Raw genomic sequence first — 18,152 nt, forward strand, 5'->3', positions numbered from 1 at the left:
AGTGTAGAAGAGTAAAAATATTTTAAATTTAAAAAGGTTCAATTCATCCAAAATAGGTCAAAAATACTTGGCTATATAAATAACTGGGCCTATGAGACCCTTTAACTAAAAATCTACAGGGTATTAAATGGAAAATGCCGGGAAAATGTAATGTATTAAATTGTTTTGGCTAGCACAAAGTCGAATACAGACACACACACACACAGACAAGCCAAAAAAAAAAAGGCAAAGACTACCCCAAACTAGGCTAAGACTCGTTGCGGTAGGTTAGATCTCGTTGATGCGCTTTGTTGGGTACAGAAAAAGATGGAGAACAACGACTATTATATATCCTATATGAACTATATTTTGAGTGGAACGACTTTAAGCCGTTTAATTAGTTTAGTAACAACTTGAATACACTTTATACCCCAAGAAGAGTATTTAAGTGTCGGTGTTTCAGTCAAAACATCCATAGGGTTAGAGAAACTAGCATGTAGCATGTAGGGGGTGGCAGGGGAATGATGTGAAGGGGCTTAGATTTAGGACGTTTGGGGGAGGACATGGCATCGCGTAATGGCAACGCAATTTCCGCACGAAACTGGTAAATAAGGAATAAAAAAAATTACTCTATGCTGTGCCTACAAAAAACTATGAATAAACTATGGTATGTAGAATACACTGTGCGAAAAATAGGTATACAATTTCGAACTCTACAAAGATCAGTCAAATCTCACAGTGAGACAAAAGTGAATGTCAATCTTCAATCTTCTGAAAATCTTCAAACTCATTTCATTTAACAATTAGCCCAAACACAAATGTCATGTCAATGACATCAGTATATCCTTGTTTAAAGGATATCTGGCATTGGCATCTACTTCAAGGCAGTTTTGAAACAACAAAAGGTGCCCCTAATAATATCTTCTCATGAGACTCATCGAATTCATTTGTAGTAATCTTATTTTAATAAGTTTCAATAGTCATAAAGATGAATCGCTTCTTACATTTTGATTCGCCAAGTGTAGTCTGTGCGCCCTTGTTTTGATATGGCATTTACTTGAGATCTAAAGCCTGGCAAAAAGTTGCAAGATGCAGCAGCAGCAGCAGCAGCAAAGGACCTACCCTCTCAGAGTGAAATGTGCACTGCCCCTGCCTCTTCGGCCTCTTGTCTTGCAACTCGATAACCTTCCGCCATGCTTTTTGTCTGCACGGGGAACAAATAACATGCATGCAATGTACTCTACGGGGAGGCAGACAGCCAGTCAGTCAGGGAGGCAATCGGGAGTCGGCAGTCGACAGTCGACAGTCGGCAAGGCAGTCAAGGAGAGGTTTCTCCGTTTTTGCAAAATGGTCGCCCAGGCAAATGGCAGTTGCATTTTGAAATCATGCTGTCTCCACCCAACCAACCAACCACCCACTCACCCACTCTCTGACACTTGCAACGGCGCCGGCAGTCGACGCCTACATGTCGGAAATGTTGGCATGTCGTTGTTGTATTTCTGCTCTAATATCCTTTATAGCAAAAGTGCTTGACGTAAATTGACTTGTTTTTACTTTTGACTTTTAAAGCTATCATTTCCTCCACATCATCCCTTTCATTCAACCAACCCCCACCGCCCACCTACCATACTTGGCCACTGCATTGTCCCATTTGTGCCGCGACTGATGTGTTGGAGGAAAAGTGTTTTGTTGTTGTTGTTTGTTTGTTTGTTTGCTGTTGTTGTGGTTGTAATTTGAAAAATACTGGAATACACAATTCACGGACTCGAAAACGGAAGGCCGCATTTATATTTATTTTATCCATGTTGTCTATACATATGAAAGGATTGATTGATGGAGCAATTTTTAGTGGGTGGAGCAATATAAAGTGTAAGCAATTCCTATCTCCCTCTCTCTCTTTCTCTATCTCTTCCTCTCCGAATTATAATCGATGTGTTCAACGAAGAAGAACAGAAGAATTTAGATGAGATTAGACATAGTCCATGGACTAAGTGAGGCTTAAAAGGTTTCGAAAGGGTTTCGAAATCGTCAAAAGGACGAGCAAAGGTTCTGTCATTTAAAGTGTCACGAGAGGTGGAAGGGGGTGAAATGCGATTGCCCATCGGGACCATTGGAAGAATTTCAATATGTTTAAAATGAAATATTGATATCCTTATTTCAGAAGATAACATTCTGATTCTATTGATCACATTTTTAATCACAGGATATTTAATTTTGAAGTTCCTGTTTCTGTCTAATTTCTTCTTCTTCTTTTGTGTAAATTATCATTCACCTGTCATAGACAACTCCGACTTGATGGAAATTGTTTATATCTTTTGGTTTGTGTAATGGGCAAATTTGTTTTTGGTACAACGATTAGACAATCGAACTGTCGAAATTTGAAAGTCTGGCTGAAAAATCCAAATTAATCAATATAAACAAATGGGCGAAATCATTTGGCAACGAAACATTTTGTTGTATTTTGTTGTTTGCACATTTGCACGCAAAGCCAACAAGGATTGTGAAAGAGAGATGGCAAATAGCCAATACGTAGCAGTGCTTGTGGGTGGGTGTGGATGGGTGTCTGTTAGGGAAGGACATTTGCAAAATGAATGCCATGTACAGATGTCCTGCCAATCAATGGATACGATTCAATAAACACATACATCGCAGTTGCAGTGCACTGAAAGAAGGAGGCAGTCAGAGCACATGCCTCAAAAGAGGGTCGCCCAGAGTAGAGTGGAGCACGATTATGTGTGTGTGTGTGTGTGTGTGTGTGTAGAGGGGCTGGGATCCATATATCCACTTGTATGCTAAACAAGTATATATACTAAAGAATCCTTTCCGCCTTTCTCTCTCATCCTTCCAATGAAAACCTCCCAAAAAAACAAAATTTACAACACAAAAAAGGGAAATAAATCGTGAAAATTATTGCTAAAAATTTTAAAAACTAATCGAAAAAGAATCGACCCAAAAAATACTCTTTATTTCTGCACTTTGTAAGAGTTCCTGTTGGATTACCACTCCGTTGCTTAAGAATAAAGAATACGATGTGATCCATGTAATTAAGGATTTGTTTGGATAATTTCACAAGAAATTTGATATCCCTTTAATTTAATGATTAATATAGGGTATGCTTGGGCGAAATCAAAATAAAAGTAGAAGAGATATATGGAAAATTGCATAGATGGAAAGCAGAAAAGCAAAAAACTAGACAAATGCAGAGCAAATTAAAAAATTCTGAGCTAAGAGAGGGACAGAGGGCAAGAACATTGACTAGAAACAGTCAATAACTTGGTTTTGGCTTCCTTTATTGACGTATATTATATTCCTATGATTGCCAACCATGGCCACGCCCCAAATATCATTCTGTTTGAAATGTACCCCAAACTGGAAAGGGGAAACTCAGAGAGTTGAGTTGGTAGTAGGAGGTCCTTAAAACAAAATCCACACGAAATTCTATGCTGATAGACAGAGAGAGATCTATCTAAGACAAGCTTAGCTAATCCTAATTCAACTGCAGTTATGTTTGCTCTAACTTCTTCTAGATTGCCATAGGTTTCCCATTTCTCGGAGAAGACTGATCAATTTGATCAGCGACATCTTAGAAAAGGGTGGTCAACTAAGGCCACCAAAGACTGAAGTCAGGAGCACAAACAAAAAGGAATTTTAGGTAGTAACCTTAGTTCTTGTCTTTTTCAATGCTTCTAAAAGTACTAATTGTTACTAACCCTTAAATCAAGACGTCGGTTATTTATTTTTGTTGCATAATCATTGACTATCATTAAGAGCTCGTTTGAATTGTACTTTTTGAGGTACTTTGAGCAAAGCTTTGATATGACTTCAGGTCAAGTGAAACCTTTCTGATAATGAGAGGAGGCTGATGTGAAAAATAGGAAAAAACTATTCCGGAAAAAGGGGGAGGCGGTGTGAGTGGGTGGGCGTGGGGTTCATTTATGGTAGCCTGCCTGCCTGCTTGCAAAAAAAAAAGCAGTCAAAAAACGCAACGAAGACCAGCGACATTTACGTCCTCACGAAGTGACGCGAAAAATAAAATGTCAAAAGTGTTTACGTTGTTTTACCCCCTTCTTCTCACTCTTTCTCTTTTTAACTGTCTCTCCTTCTCTCTCTCTCTCTCTCTCTCTCATACTCTTGCTATGTGCTATCTAAACCATAAAAAAAAAGAAAATAACGAAAAAAAAACTTTTGTTGTGGGCGGCAATTTGATGATTTTGGGCCCCTTGATGGTGCCGAGGTGCAGCAGCAGCAGGAGCAGGAGCAGCAGCAGTAGAGAGCAACCGGCGCAGCATTCATTATATGCAACAACATCAAATGTTGTCGACGTGGCAACACAGGACGTGATAGCAATAATACTAAAACATACCGAGGGCTCACTTCGATGGGACTATCTATGTACATACTAGACACAGATAGATAGATACATATGTACATACGTACGTACAGCTTTTTCGTTTCAAAAAACCCAAAAGTTTCTCGAAAAATAGTTATCGATTTGAAAATTTTTTTGGACTATAATCTTTTATTCGTTAACTCAGACCCAGAGAAGAAAGTAATAATCTTCTAATACCCTATTATTATTATGCGGCGTTCAATCCGAATCCGTTGTGTAAACGTTCAGGTTTGTTCTAGTAACCAGTTTGGAAAACAACGTACTTTTGTTGTCATTTTTCAAATTTTTGGAAAATTCTTCAGTGTTTTGTGTCTGTCTGTTTCTATGCAAACTTTTAGGACTGATCGAAAAGCTATAACATCTGGAAGTCAGCCAAAGAAAGGAAATGCTTTTGGTTGCTTTAAGTGCAAAAGAGTTTATTATTAACCATAAACCAATAAGGTTAAACTTGCAGTTATAAGCAATCCTTTTTCTTGATTTTAGTTCTAATGATTCCCAACTAGTTTTGGGTATTTTCATAAATTGATACAATGAAATCCCTCTTGGGCTGAACAAGATAAAAGAGAGATAAAATTTTTTTAAAAATAATATCATTCTCTCGTTGTCTCTCTCTTTCTCTCTCTGTAAGATCTTTCTAGTGCCTTAGTAGCCTTATAAGCATACAACTGCCATGACTAACCTAACTAAGGTCTTTCCTTTTTGTCACTCCTGTTTTTTGTTTTTGTTGTTGGCGACGCTGGCAGCAGAAAAATGGCAGTTATCGGCGCCAATGCATACAAGAAAAGGCAAATGGGGGGGGAGGGAAAAACAAGAACAAATATAAGAGGAGAACAGAAGAAGAAAAAAAAAGCGCAGCATTGCGACTCTTTTTCTTCGTTAGCCAAAAACCTATCCCCCACCCCCCCACACACACACACACCCCTCTTAAGCCACCCACACAGCACATTTAGCGTCTGACTGTGACTGTGCCACGTGACCGACGCAACGGACGCAACAACCAAACCGAACAAAACGAAACGAAACGAAACGACAAACAGACGTCGATTCGATGTTGCTACTCTGGCATACTACAACAACTGCCCCATGAGCCGCGTGCCAACAACAAGCCACACACCCACCCACCCACAATTGAGGCTGAAGCTGAGCCCCCCTGTCCCTGCTCGATGCCCTTGGACGTTGCAGTTGCTGCTGGTGCTGCTGCTGCGCTTTTGCCAACAATAAAAAAAAAAGGGGGCGACTTTTTCTGCCTGTTTGAGTGTTTGTATGGGTTACACACCTCTACCTCTGACTCTCTTCCTCCCTCTCCCACACTCACCCATTCTCCAGCCCTCTCTTCCACACACACACACACATTCCCCACTGCCCCTCTGTCCCTCTTTATTTCTTTCTGTCTTTCTTGTTTGTTTCGTTTTCTGTAAACGCAGCACACTATATACATATGTATATGTATGTACAGATATATATATATATATATATATATATATATTTCTTTTTTTTCTACTGCCTCTTCTTTCATTGCTCATTCTCCTCCGCCGACGACAACGATGAAGGCAGCAGCAGCAGCAACAGCAAAAGCAACGACGGTTGCGATTTTCTGTGTGTGTGCTTTTTTCTCCTTCTCTCTCTCTCTCTCTCTTTCTCTCTCTCCCTCTCTCTCACTCACTGTGTGTGTGTGTGTGTGTTTGTTGTTGTTGCTGTGTGTTTTTCTTTTTGTATTTTTTTGCAGCTGACTGCCAATTGTTTGGGCCAATCACAAACGAGTGCAGCGTCGCATGTGGGTGTGGCCTAAAAATGCAACCCCCGCCTAGCTACATACACTGACGACTGCAGGTGGACTGCGCTGCCAGGTCATCCTGGGTGTGTGTGTGTGTGAGTGCGTGTGTGTAAAATGTGTTGAGTGTGTGTCCAAAAAAAACATGCAAAAAAAACCAAAAGAATAGTAAAAAATTGTTGACCTAAGCCAAAAATGTGGAGCTATCGGCAATATCTAGGTGCATACATATGTAAGTGACTGTGCTGCGACGCAGCTTACAAAACTGTAAGGCATACATATATGGGTATTCATGTGTGTGTGGGTGTGTGTTTGATGAAATTTAACAAAAATAGGACAAATATTTTAAGAAAATTTTCACAAATTGTTTAGATTGAGGAAAATTTGAGCAAACGTAAAGAAAAATATGTTCTAATAAATATCCTTCCAAATGTCCTCATAGGAACTTTTCGAGGGGGGGTTGGGGGGACATTCCCACGAAAAGGATAATGGCAAAGGATTAATGAGGTATTTAGTTTTTCCATATTGAAAACTCCTTAAAAAAAACACACACACATACACATACATACAAACACTTAAACTTGAAAATTTTTCTTTTCTTTTGAAGGTTTTTCTTTATTTTCTTTTTTTGAATACAAAATTTTCCTCTCGCGACTTTTGGCTGGCAAGAAAAGTTTTCACTTTCGTTGCAAGAAACCCATGGAACGAAGAAAACTGTGAAGATGTGTGAAGGAAAGGAAAGAGGCAGTGGGCAGAGGGAGGGGGTAACAATAACAAAGCAATAACAACTTGACGCCATGTTTTCATATATACATATATATATATATATATATGTAGATGTATGTGTATGTGTGTGTGTGAGTGTGTTTGTCTACCAAGTTGAAAGTCAAAGAAAAGTCTCTGCAACAAGAACAACATAGTCAACTGAAGAAAAGCGTCTGCGGCAAACACTTTAACTTTATTTTCCCCCACACTAAGCAGCTAAATATATATATATATGTGTGTGTGTTTGTGTGTGTGTGTGTGTGGAAAGCGAAAATGCTAATAGAGGAAACTGAGTACACAAGTAAATTAGTTAAGTGATGAATATATTTTACAACAAATTGAATAAGATGCGAGGGCTAATGCAACAATACCAAATAGATTTATACATACATAAGAGAGGGATTATTCTGTAGTCCTGTGATCATTGTCAGGATATACCTAAGTCCTGTTTCATCAAAGAAATACTTTTTGAAACTATTTAAGGGAGAAGTTGTGAAAGTTTCTGGATAAATAGAAAATTTCCCCATGAAAAAGTTACAACATGAATGAAAAATCAATCGAAAACGATTCGAAAGTATTTCAATACCATAAACTTAAATTATAGGCTGGATAATAATTTAGCCAATTTCTAAGCGAATTCAAAAAGTTATATATCAATTTAATGGCAATTTATCATATTTTATGAAACTTAAAGATCACTTTTGTTTTTTGGAAATATTTCAAATAATCTTTGTTGAATATGTAGGGATTTTCCTCAGAAGAATTGATAAACAATTGAATTCTTGAGATTTCTTGAGGTTTTTGTGGCTGGAACTGAAAAAATTGTAATTGGAACTCAATTAATGGTCTTAAGAAGGATATTGGCTTACTGTCTCTTAAAGTTTGAACTTGAACTTGGTCACTTTCTGGTTTCAAGTGTATCCCCAAGTCCTTTATGCCTTTGAAGATGGCATAAGCAAAAGGATCTATGTATATATCTATGTATATGTCTTGCCCCTAATGAGTTAGTTAGCGATTAAAAATCATTATTATGGCTATTGAAGTCATTAACATACGAACTATTAGCATTAAGATATAAGTTTTGAAGGTTCCCATAAGAAATTTTAAGATATGAACTTGAAATTAGGGATAAGAGATATTTAAGAACTACTTTCAACTACTTTCCTTTGACTATATTTCTATATTTCTTGTATCTTCTCTTGAAAAAGTCATATGACATCCAAAGATGTCTTTTTCTGGGTATTTGCCATAAGCCAAGTTGGTAAGACCCCAATCAAAAACTAGGCTAATTAGTTGGGAACGTTTTTGGAACTTGAAGTTAAGTAACTTCAATTGATTTACCCCACACTTAGTGAATGAATGAGTAGCCCAATTATAAAAGAAAACTTTTATCAAATAGAAAATGGTTTATTCTCACAATGTGCTTGAGCTGGAAATACTTTTTGTAACTATTTTCCGCACAATTTAAGAGCATTTTTATGCATTTAATGTTTGGAACACTCACACACACACACACACAGATAGATAAATGTCTCTATGTATATGTATGTTTGTTCTGTATGCATAGCAGAACAGCGCAAGTTTTCTCTTCACACACACACACAAACACACACACATATGTGTGTGTGCACTTGTGTTGACAATGAAAGTTTGTTCAGGAGTATGAGAAGATGCATGAATGAATACCTATATATATATATATATATATATATATATATTATGCATGTTTCACATATAAATATATAGAAAAAGAGTATATGTATGTATATAGTGGTAAAAGTTTGCAATTTCACTTTCAACATAAATATGCTGAAGTCAAGTGTTTGTCTGTCTGTGGGTGTGTGTTGTGTGTGTGTGTGTGTGTGTGTGTTGTGTGTTGTGTGTGTGTTAGCTGCATTTTGACCCACTTAAGTGGCTTTATTACGAGGTTACACAAGTTAGACTGTGTACCTCCCCCCGACCTTTGTAGCTGTTACCTCATCTCTGCTCCCCCACCCCTCCCCTCTCCCTTATCCCATGAAAGAGATCCATCCGCCACTTTCATCCACTTCATATTTATCTAAAACTTTTTAACTTGATTTAATGAGTTTAAATTGTAACGACTTGCCATAAAATGTAGTAAATCTTTTTTCTTCTCTCTCTCTCTATGTGTGTGTGAGTGTGTGTGTGTGTAAATAAAGGAGATTCAAGAGTTAACACTGTTAATTTGTGGTTTATAAAGTTTCTAAATCAATTTCTATAAACAATTAAGTCAAGCCAAGAAAATAGTCAAAAATGTTAACTTATTTTCATTGACTTGGATTTCAATTGAGTTCTTGTCCACAGTGAAGACTAACTAAGACTTTTGTTACCTATTTTGTAGCCGAATTGAAGGCACACTATAAAGGCAATCCAATATAGAGTACATATTCTTGTTTGTTAAAGAAAAACTTATGGAATTTATGCTATGAACAACATAAAAACCTTTTAGCTAAGAAGTGGCAAGGACAACATAATAAGTAGGTACATAGTTTGTTTCCTTCTTGTCTTTGAATTGAAGAAAGAGGGAAAAGACGTTTGCAGCTATTGGCCAAATTGGTTGACCTTTAGTACCCAAAAATGATCCTAATATGGATTTCAGGTCACTTTTGACTTAGGGGAAACGAAGTAAGACCATAAGACCATCACAGGACAGTCGAAGCATAGCCACAGGACTCAATAGGACAAAGATCCCATAAGTTGGTTTGACAATATAAAATCTTAAGTTTGGTTTGAATTCCATTCAAAGGTGGAAACCTCTACATAATCACAGAATTTCACAGGACAAATACAGGAAAAAGTGTCGCATTTCTTCCTCTTAACAAGCAAGTCGTAGTTTAGGCCCAAATTACATACAATTTAGATTATAAAATTAATCAGTTGGAAAACAAAAACCTTTAAACAACTTAAATACTATATATGTATTTAGTTAATAGTTGTTGTTTAGCAACCCTCGTGGGAATAAATATAAAAGGTTTGCATGCCCTGTCAATAGTTTGTAAATCCCATCAAATGGCACCCTGTATATATGTATATATACGTATATTCCTAATAAAACTGTCAATCAATTTGGGGGCGGGGTATGATAGAACACACACACACACACACAAATCGTTTAGGGGAACAATAGATAAACAGAAATTCAAACAAAAACTGTCAAATGTTTGAAAAAGTTTTACAATATTCTCTATTTGCCATTGTATTTATGTTCATATACTCTACTCAAACAGAAAGTTCTTTGACAAATGCATGAAACTTTTGCTATGATTTGCCAAAAAGAGTATTCAAGTTTGTGTGTGTGTGTATGGATAATGTTGATGAATTCTTGTTGAATGTTCATTTGAGGACATGTGACAGGAGGGCCTCCTTTTTGGCTGATGTTTGCTTAACGTCGAGTGAAAGTTTTGTTTTTCCCCCTCCCACCGCCCCCCCTTCCCCTTTTTTTATTTTAGTTTATTTGACTGTTTTATTGTGCCACTAAATGCTTGGTACTTGTGGGGGCGGGGGAGGACTAAAGTCATGTCAATGTTTTGTCAGCAACATGTTGCTAGCAGCCACAGTTGACGCTAATTAGCAGGCAGCCAAAACGATAGAGACAGACGAGAGAGAGAGAGAGAGAGAGAGCGGAACACAGGGAGTTTGATTTGTTGTTGCTTGGTTTGTTTTTTGTTTTTTTACTTTATGTAGCGGCAATACAAAGAGCAAACCCCACTGGCAACATGTTGCTGCATCTTGTTGCCGACGAGAAGAAGGCGGTGGAGCAGCAGCAGCAACAGCAGCAGGTCCCGAGGCTTCTTTTGTCGTCTTCATCTGGTTTTGGGTTTTGGGCTACCTTCAGCCGGTGCCTTCAGCGATTTGCGGCGGCATGTGAACAACGTGTCATGTTGTGTTTTGGTTGTTGTTTGCTCCTGGCTGTTCGCGCAATCAATTTGTTGTTGGTGTTCAATTAATTGTACTCAATGCCAATATATACATATATATATATATGTATATATATGTATATCGACTACTGTTTTCCGTTTTCATGTTGTTGTCGTTGTTGTTTTTGGCTGGTAGCCCAACATACCGATCGTTCATCGTTTCACCGCATCAAGTTCTTACGCACAGTGGGACCAATAGTCCTATGACCAATACAATAAACTAATTTATAGGATGATCTCTAAACTTGGAATCGCTTGAATTTCAAATATATCCTTGTGGGTGTGCTTATCTACTAAGACGTATGCAGAAGAAGAGTCCGGGGAGTATGAATACCTCCTAGAAATGTCAAAATACAGCTCTTTATACTCCAAATTAATGGATTTTCGAAATTTTCGTGCAAAATGCAATCGAAAAACTGAATTTTTTTATCGTATCTTTCCCGAAAACAGTTTCTAGATGCGTCCATGATCTAACTATACATCAGTACTTGTCCTTTTTAGCAAGTAAGAATTGGTATTGTAAAGGATAATGCATAATCTTCGAGACTTCTTCAAAAGCGAAAACTCAAAAACTATTTGAAACGAGAAAAAAAAAAACCTAAAAATATTTTGAATTTACTTTCTAAAATCTAGTTTTTATAAAAATATTGAACTAAAAAATGGTTTTTGGCCAAAAACTAATCAAATAATGTGAAATATTCACAAAATTTGGATTTTATTTTCTCAAAATTTAGTTTAGAAAGAAATGAGGCTGAGAAATTTTGAAGCCTTGCTTTCAATTTTTAACAATTTTTCTTCTTTTAATGTCTTCTTAACTCTAATATCGATAATGGTTCGATTTGTAATGCATTTTTTGCCCACTGTACTTATTGTCGGTGAATCTCTTGAACTGAACGGCGGCCTTACAAAGGCGGCAAGCTTTCCCATTTGCCTAGATTACAATCAAAAAAGTGAATAAAATAAAAGCTCAGTAAGCAGTAATCAACACCGAAGATTCTATACCCTAACGACATTTGGTTATGAGAAATTTGCTTTGAACTTTGCTAACACAAATGAACTCTTTGTTGTTAGGGTATAATCATATAAAATACATTTTTACTATTTGCCTTCTGGACTAATTTTGGTTGGCATTCTTTTTTTAGTCCTCTTGGTTAGTAGTTGTTCTTAGTCAACGGGTGGTCTTCGTATTGTAGTTGGCATTGTTAGTTGCAGTTTACTCTCTGATGTTACCTGTCACATGGCAAAAGCTAAAAAGATATTGGCTCTAGGAAACAAATAAACTACAATAACAACAACACACACACATACACGGGACTTACTTACAAAATGGTAATTAAGTATCTTTCGATTTTGTCCATCTTCTTATCGACTCTTTTAATAGCCTATTTCCACTTTAAGAAGTTAACATATCAATTTGTATTTTTGTTTGAAATACTTTATGATAAATAAATTTATTCACTCTTTATGGCCAACAGTCCAAAAGGCGATCGCTAGACACTTTCAAACAGACACTGAAGGCTAAAGGACGAAATGGAGAAATGGCAACTTTCGCTTTGTGGTCTTAGACCCGTCAAATAATATTTCTTTGTGAATTTTTCCTTTTTTTTCTTTCACTTGATGGGGTATGTTTTCACTTTCTTGGCACCTTTGGCGTTTTGTCTTCCTATTTTGTCTTGACGCCCTTTAACCACCCCCCTTGCTTTATATACCAGGCTCTAACCGCTGGCAGCCGGCACCGTTTTTATCACGCTTGTTAATGTCATTTCGCGACATTGTCTGCGTCGTTCGTCCTTTGCCGTTGTAGTCGGAGTCGTCCTCATCGTCATCGTTGAAGTTGTTGCTATTGCCTTATTAGCCGCCATTAACACTTTGCCCGACCCAAACGACTTGGCCCTTTTTTTCCCTTGGCGAAACATTACCTTGGTCTTTCCAGACACAACACAAAAATCAAGTCGACTGAGGCAAATGCAAAACGAAGACAAAATCCGCGTCCTGTTTTTCATCGTGTCATTTTGCTTGCAGCTATTTCTTGTCTCTCGTCCTTTCTCTCTCTCTCTCTCTCTCGCTCTCTCGCTCTCCTCAAGTCTGTTTTCCATACGAATAGTTGTTGTTGTTGGGGCATCCCCTTTCCAATTCTTTCTCCTCCTGTATATCTATTTCCCTGTGCATCTGTTTGCTTGTTGCTGCTAATTAAAAAGCATTTCTCCTACTCCCTTAATACCAAAAACAAATAATAAGAAGAAGCAACAACAAAATCCTCAAAGACACAACAAATGCTAACAAATGCCATTTTCTCTTAAATTTGACTTATGAGAGTTTTCCTTAAAGTTGCTAAATCGTCTCAACTCATATGTTGAAGTAAGCCAAAACTAACCGAGAAGAATTTTCCATTAGAATTTTTGTTCCATGAATTGGGGCATGGAAAGGGGGTCAAGCCTCCCTTATAAGGGGGGGGCTGGCAACTCTTTGGAAACATTTAGATGTAAATTGTCATTTGGAAAAGTCATTTTCATTATCAAAATATCATCATAACTTGAATGAATTTCAACATTCTAGGTGAAGAAGGCCCTCTTCCACGCCCTTGAAAGGGCTAACTAATTTTAGTCCACAAATGTTTTATAATCAAAAGAAAGTTCTATCCCGGAGAGAGCTCCGTCTCTATCTCTATCTCTATCTCTATCTCTATCTCTATCTCTATCTCTATCTCTATCTCTATCTCTATCTCTATCTCTATCTCTATCTCTATCTCTATCTCTATCTCTATCTCTATCTCTATCTCTATCTCTATCTCTATCTCTATCTCTATCTCTATCTCTATCTCTATCTCTATCTCTATCTCTATCTCTATCTCTATCTCTATCTCTATCTCTATCTCTATCTCTATCTCTATCTCTATCTCTATCTCTATCTCTATCTCTATCTCTATCTCTATCTCTATCTCTATCTCTATCTCTATCTCTATCTCTATCTCTATCTCTATCTCTATCTCTATCTCTATCTCTATCTCTATCTCTATCTCTATCTCTATCTCTATCTCTATCTCTATCTCTATCTCTATCTCTATCTCTATGGTCCAAAGGAATGTTTCGTCCTTTTAAGTCAGTTTGGAGCTTCTTCTGGAAAGCGACTAGAAAACAAACGCATATTCCTCTCTCTATCTCTCCTCCCCCCCTTCCATCACCCGCATTATGCGTGCCGGCGAGCATTGAACTTGGCCCTCAAGTTGATTCAACTTTTGTCTGATGATGCGTATGTATGGATGAATGAATGAATGAATGAATGAATGTATCTAACAGATACATTGAACTTTTCTGTTGCTTGCCTGCTTGTTAGTAAGGCAATTTCTTTGGATACTTTTTTTTTTTTTTTTTGCTTTATATTTCTCTAACGGCGCTTTTTGTGTATCACACAAAATTTTTTAATTATATTTTCTCCTCGTTTCTTGTTAAATATTTCTCAAAAGGGAGAAGCAAACCAAACGAAAAAGAAAAATTAAAACAACTATGATAGATATGTGTAGATACAATCGGACACTGACCAAACACTCATCGAGGGTAATCCAACCCAAAACTGAAACTCCAACTAAGTCAATGAACTAAAAAAGGTCACAACATCAAATCAAAAGATTTCTTTTATTATTATTGTTTTCTATCTTTTTGCAAATATTTTTTGCTGATTTCAATTTTTTTCCCCTTTTTTTTTTTTTGCTTTCTATTCACTTTGCTTGTTAGATACATTAGATTTTAGATTGTCCCATTTGTTGTTGTTGCATTTTGATGGAAGCAAATGGATTTAGATTTTGACTTTGAAAAAGTTGTGGAAAAAAAATGTTGAAAAAAATAATAATAATAGGAATTCAATTCGAACGTTATTAAATACATTTGATTTATTCTTTATTTAAAAATGAGTTAAAGTAATAATTGTAAAATTATTTTGAATATTTGGCATAACTTTGAACTTCTTCAAAATCGTGGCCAAAATAAGTTAAAGTTAAATTTTCAAGTGAATAAGTTAAAAATTTAGTAAATAAAAAAAAAAAAATCTCTTCTGATTAATTTTGTTTTCTTTTAGACACTTCTGTTTAATTAAAGAATTACTTATATTAAGAACACATAATAAATATTTTGATAATAATAAAAAAAAAGCAAAAATATTAAGCATACAAGTCAGAGTCAATAATAAAAAAAGTTTTTCTTTAAATAAAAATAGATATACACATTCACGATCAAACAATATATAAATACATTAAAAAATAACAAAAGAAATAGAAAAAAAAAGTTTTTTTTTTTTTTTTTTTTTCAAGAAACATTTTAAGAACTTGAAAGTTTTGAAAGTTTCAGGTTATTGTGTTTCATATTGTCTGCCATGATCATAAATATATATCTATCTGGGATTCTGAAACCTGTAACCCAGAACCTTAGCATCGATGCTGATGACAATGCAAGGGATAGAGAGGCAGTTGCGGGCATCGTTTACATAGCAGTTGTGGCCGAGCGGTTAAGGCGTCTGACTCGAAATCAGATTCCCTCTGGGAGCGTAGGTTCGAATCCTACCAGCTGCGAGAAGAGTAGAACTTTTTTTTCTTTGCCTCTTTTGTTTTTGGTATTTCCTTTTTTTTCTAAGCATATTAGTTTTACTTATAAATGAATAAGTTTCTCTTTTGTTCACTTGATCTAAAAGTCTAAAAAATCAAATCTAAAATTGAAAGAAATAAAAATTCGTCAAAAATATTAGAAAGAAATTTCGTTTGAATTTCGAAGATTAATATTTTGATTTTCGATTTCATGACTTGTGAGTCATTTCGAATGTATTTTTGTTCATTTATTATGAATGAAATGCCATATACTTGGCCCGTATTGGATGAATTTTCGCAATAATGTGTAACTACAACTCAAAGTTGATACCGTTTCCAGGTACTGAAAATGTCATTTCCCACTCCCCACCCTCCCATTCAAATGAAAGGTGAATCGAATGAACGATAAAATGAAAAACACATGTTCATAAACGTTTTCAGTTTGGGTTTTTGTTGGTTTAGCAAAATTGCAAAACCAATTTCGGGAAATAGAAACTGAGACAAGAGTTTTGAACTTATGATCAACAAAGAATATGGGTATTGATCAATTCGTTGGTGTTTTTTTACACCTAAAGAGAACCAGAACAATCTACATACATACATCGAATGGTCTTGTTGTTATTGTATGTATCTGAAAGATGTGCAAATGGCCATTAATCAACGCATGTTTCAAACGAATTGGGCCAAAAGATTGTGTTGTTGTTGTGTGCTCGTCTGTTGTGCTTATCGCATCGTATAAAACGCGCGAATACAGTTGGACTATGGACAACCTACAAGATACAAGATACTTTTGCTGATATGCGTATCTAATAGAATGCCCAAATGGTTGTTTTGTCGTTTCTTGCAAATTTTGTGAGACGCGTTTGCTCTGATTCTGATTCTGATGATTTTTGGTCTGATTTCTTGTCGAGTTGTCGCTGTCCGCATTTATGTATGTCTATCAGTCACATTGTATCTGACTCTCTATGCCCGAGGTCAATGGCTTAATTTTTGCCAATTTTTGCGCGCTATTTATTCACTTTGTTTTTTCTTTGCCCCTTTTTTTTTTTTTTTGTTGAAATCATTAATCTTTGTGTTGGAGGAAAGTCCATCTGGTACCCAATGGGGGGCCGCAATTAATATTTCCCATAGACCATGGCTTAGACCAAATTTCCAATTTAATCAATTTGAAGCTAATTAAATTTTTGCATAGAAAAAAAAAATAATAAAAATTTATGGTAAAAAGAAAAAAAAAAAAAAATGTTACTCATCGTCGCAGTTGGTAGGATTCGAACCTACGCTCCCAGAGGGAATCTGATTTCTAGTCAGACGCCTTAACCGCTCGGCCACAACTGCTTTTGGCCAGGGCGCTGCCTCAACACAGTTTTGCTATCAGCCCTTGCCGCTGCTTACCAAGAGCGATCAGACGACAGACAAATCGAATGACGTGGAAAAACATGACACGTTTAAATTAACAAAAGATCGACAAATTTAACTATTTTTAAGAAACTTTTATATTAAATATGCAATTATTATTTGAACACCTTTAATTTTTTATTATTTTTATTAAAATTAATACATTTTTGTTTGCATTTAAAGTTAATAAATCAACAATTTGGCTTAATAATACATTCAATTCCAAAATTTAGAGTCTAGATCAAACTGAAAAAAGTTATATCTATAAATTAAAGTTGAAAGAGCTTATACTAACAATAAAACTAAATTTCTGTTCTCCTGACTATAAATAAAAGATTGTTTCATTGCTAATAATAAAAGGGATTGTAAATTAACAAATAATTTTTACATAATGATGATTGTGAGTTGGTTTTTTCCTTTACTCATGCAATACATTTTGTTAAGAAATCGATTTTGTTTTGTTTGTTTTAAAAAATATATTAAGAGAGGCGCAAAAAATAATTGTACTCTTCTCGCAGCTGGTAGGATTCGAACCTACGCTCCCAGAGGGAATCTGATTTCGAGTCAGACGCCTTAACCGCTCGGCCACAACTGCTTCTGTGAGCTGCGAGTCGTCAGAATGGGTCATAAAGCTGCTGTGGAATGGTCGCTGCTTCAGGTAACTTTCTCTCTTCTCTTCTCTTCGCTTTGACATTTTTATTATTTTTATTTTTTTTTTGTTTTTACTTTGGCGTAAAAGCCAAAAAGTTATATTTTTTTATTTACATTTCGGTTTTTTGCTTTGTTTTTATTTCTTTTAGCCATCAAGTTTGTCCATGTTTGTGCTAAACGAATGGAACAATTGTGTTTTATTTTAGTAGAATAGAAAAAATATCATTTTTTAGAATAAATTTAGTGAATTTTGTTATTTTAATGTTTATTTTTAATTTTCAGTTATCAGTTTTTTTCATTCTTTAAGCTAAAAATAATATATTTCCACAAGGAAAAAACTATAATTCGTTTTAAGATATTCTTTTTATTGATTTTAAAAGGTTTGATTACTTAATAGATATATATTTGGAGTAACAGTCGAGGACTATTCGACAATTGAATTTTAAAGAAAAGAATATTTTATATTATTTCCATAAAAAGTTTAAAAAAAACAATTGCATTTAACAACTAACTAACTTTAATCTTAAAAATAACCATTTTCTTTACATTTTATTAGTTTATAAAGGGAATTAATGATAATTATCTGTATAAACTTATCATTAATTCCTAATTATCTATATAAACTTGGTTTAAATTAAAAGTCTAAAATAAATTGGAATATTTTTTTTTAACACACATTTCCATAAATGG

The 18,152-nt window shown here is 35.6% G+C and overlaps 3 non-coding genes across 3 annotated transcripts; 1 reads left to right on the top strand and 2 right to left on the bottom strand.

Annotated features, from left to right (window-relative positions):
• Positions 1-15,322: 15,322 nt before the first annotated feature.
• On the top strand, positions 15,323-15,404 carry TRNAS-CGA (transfer RNA serine (anticodon CGA)). The gene has a single exon. It is a non-coding gene; the product is annotated as a tRNA-Ser (tRNA).
• A 1,265-nt stretch (positions 15,405-16,669) lies between these two features.
• Positions 16,670-16,751, bottom strand: TRNAS-AGA (transfer RNA serine (anticodon AGA)). Its single transcript has one exon. It is a non-coding gene; the product is annotated as a tRNA-Ser (tRNA).
• A 573-nt stretch (positions 16,752-17,324) lies between these two features.
• TRNAS-CGA (transfer RNA serine (anticodon CGA)) lies at positions 17,325-17,406 on the bottom strand. The gene has a single exon. It is a non-coding gene; the product is annotated as a tRNA-Ser (tRNA).
• Positions 17,407-18,152: the final 746 nt, after the last annotated feature.

Source organism: Drosophila tropicalis, unplaced genomic scaffold (assembly GCF_018151085.1).
Source record: "Drosophila tropicalis isolate 14030-0801.00 unplaced genomic scaffold, ASM1815108v1 contig_158, whole genome shotgun sequence".
In the NCBI taxonomy this organism is placed as follows: Eukaryota; Metazoa; Arthropoda; class Insecta; order Diptera; family Drosophilidae; genus Drosophila; species Drosophila tropicalis.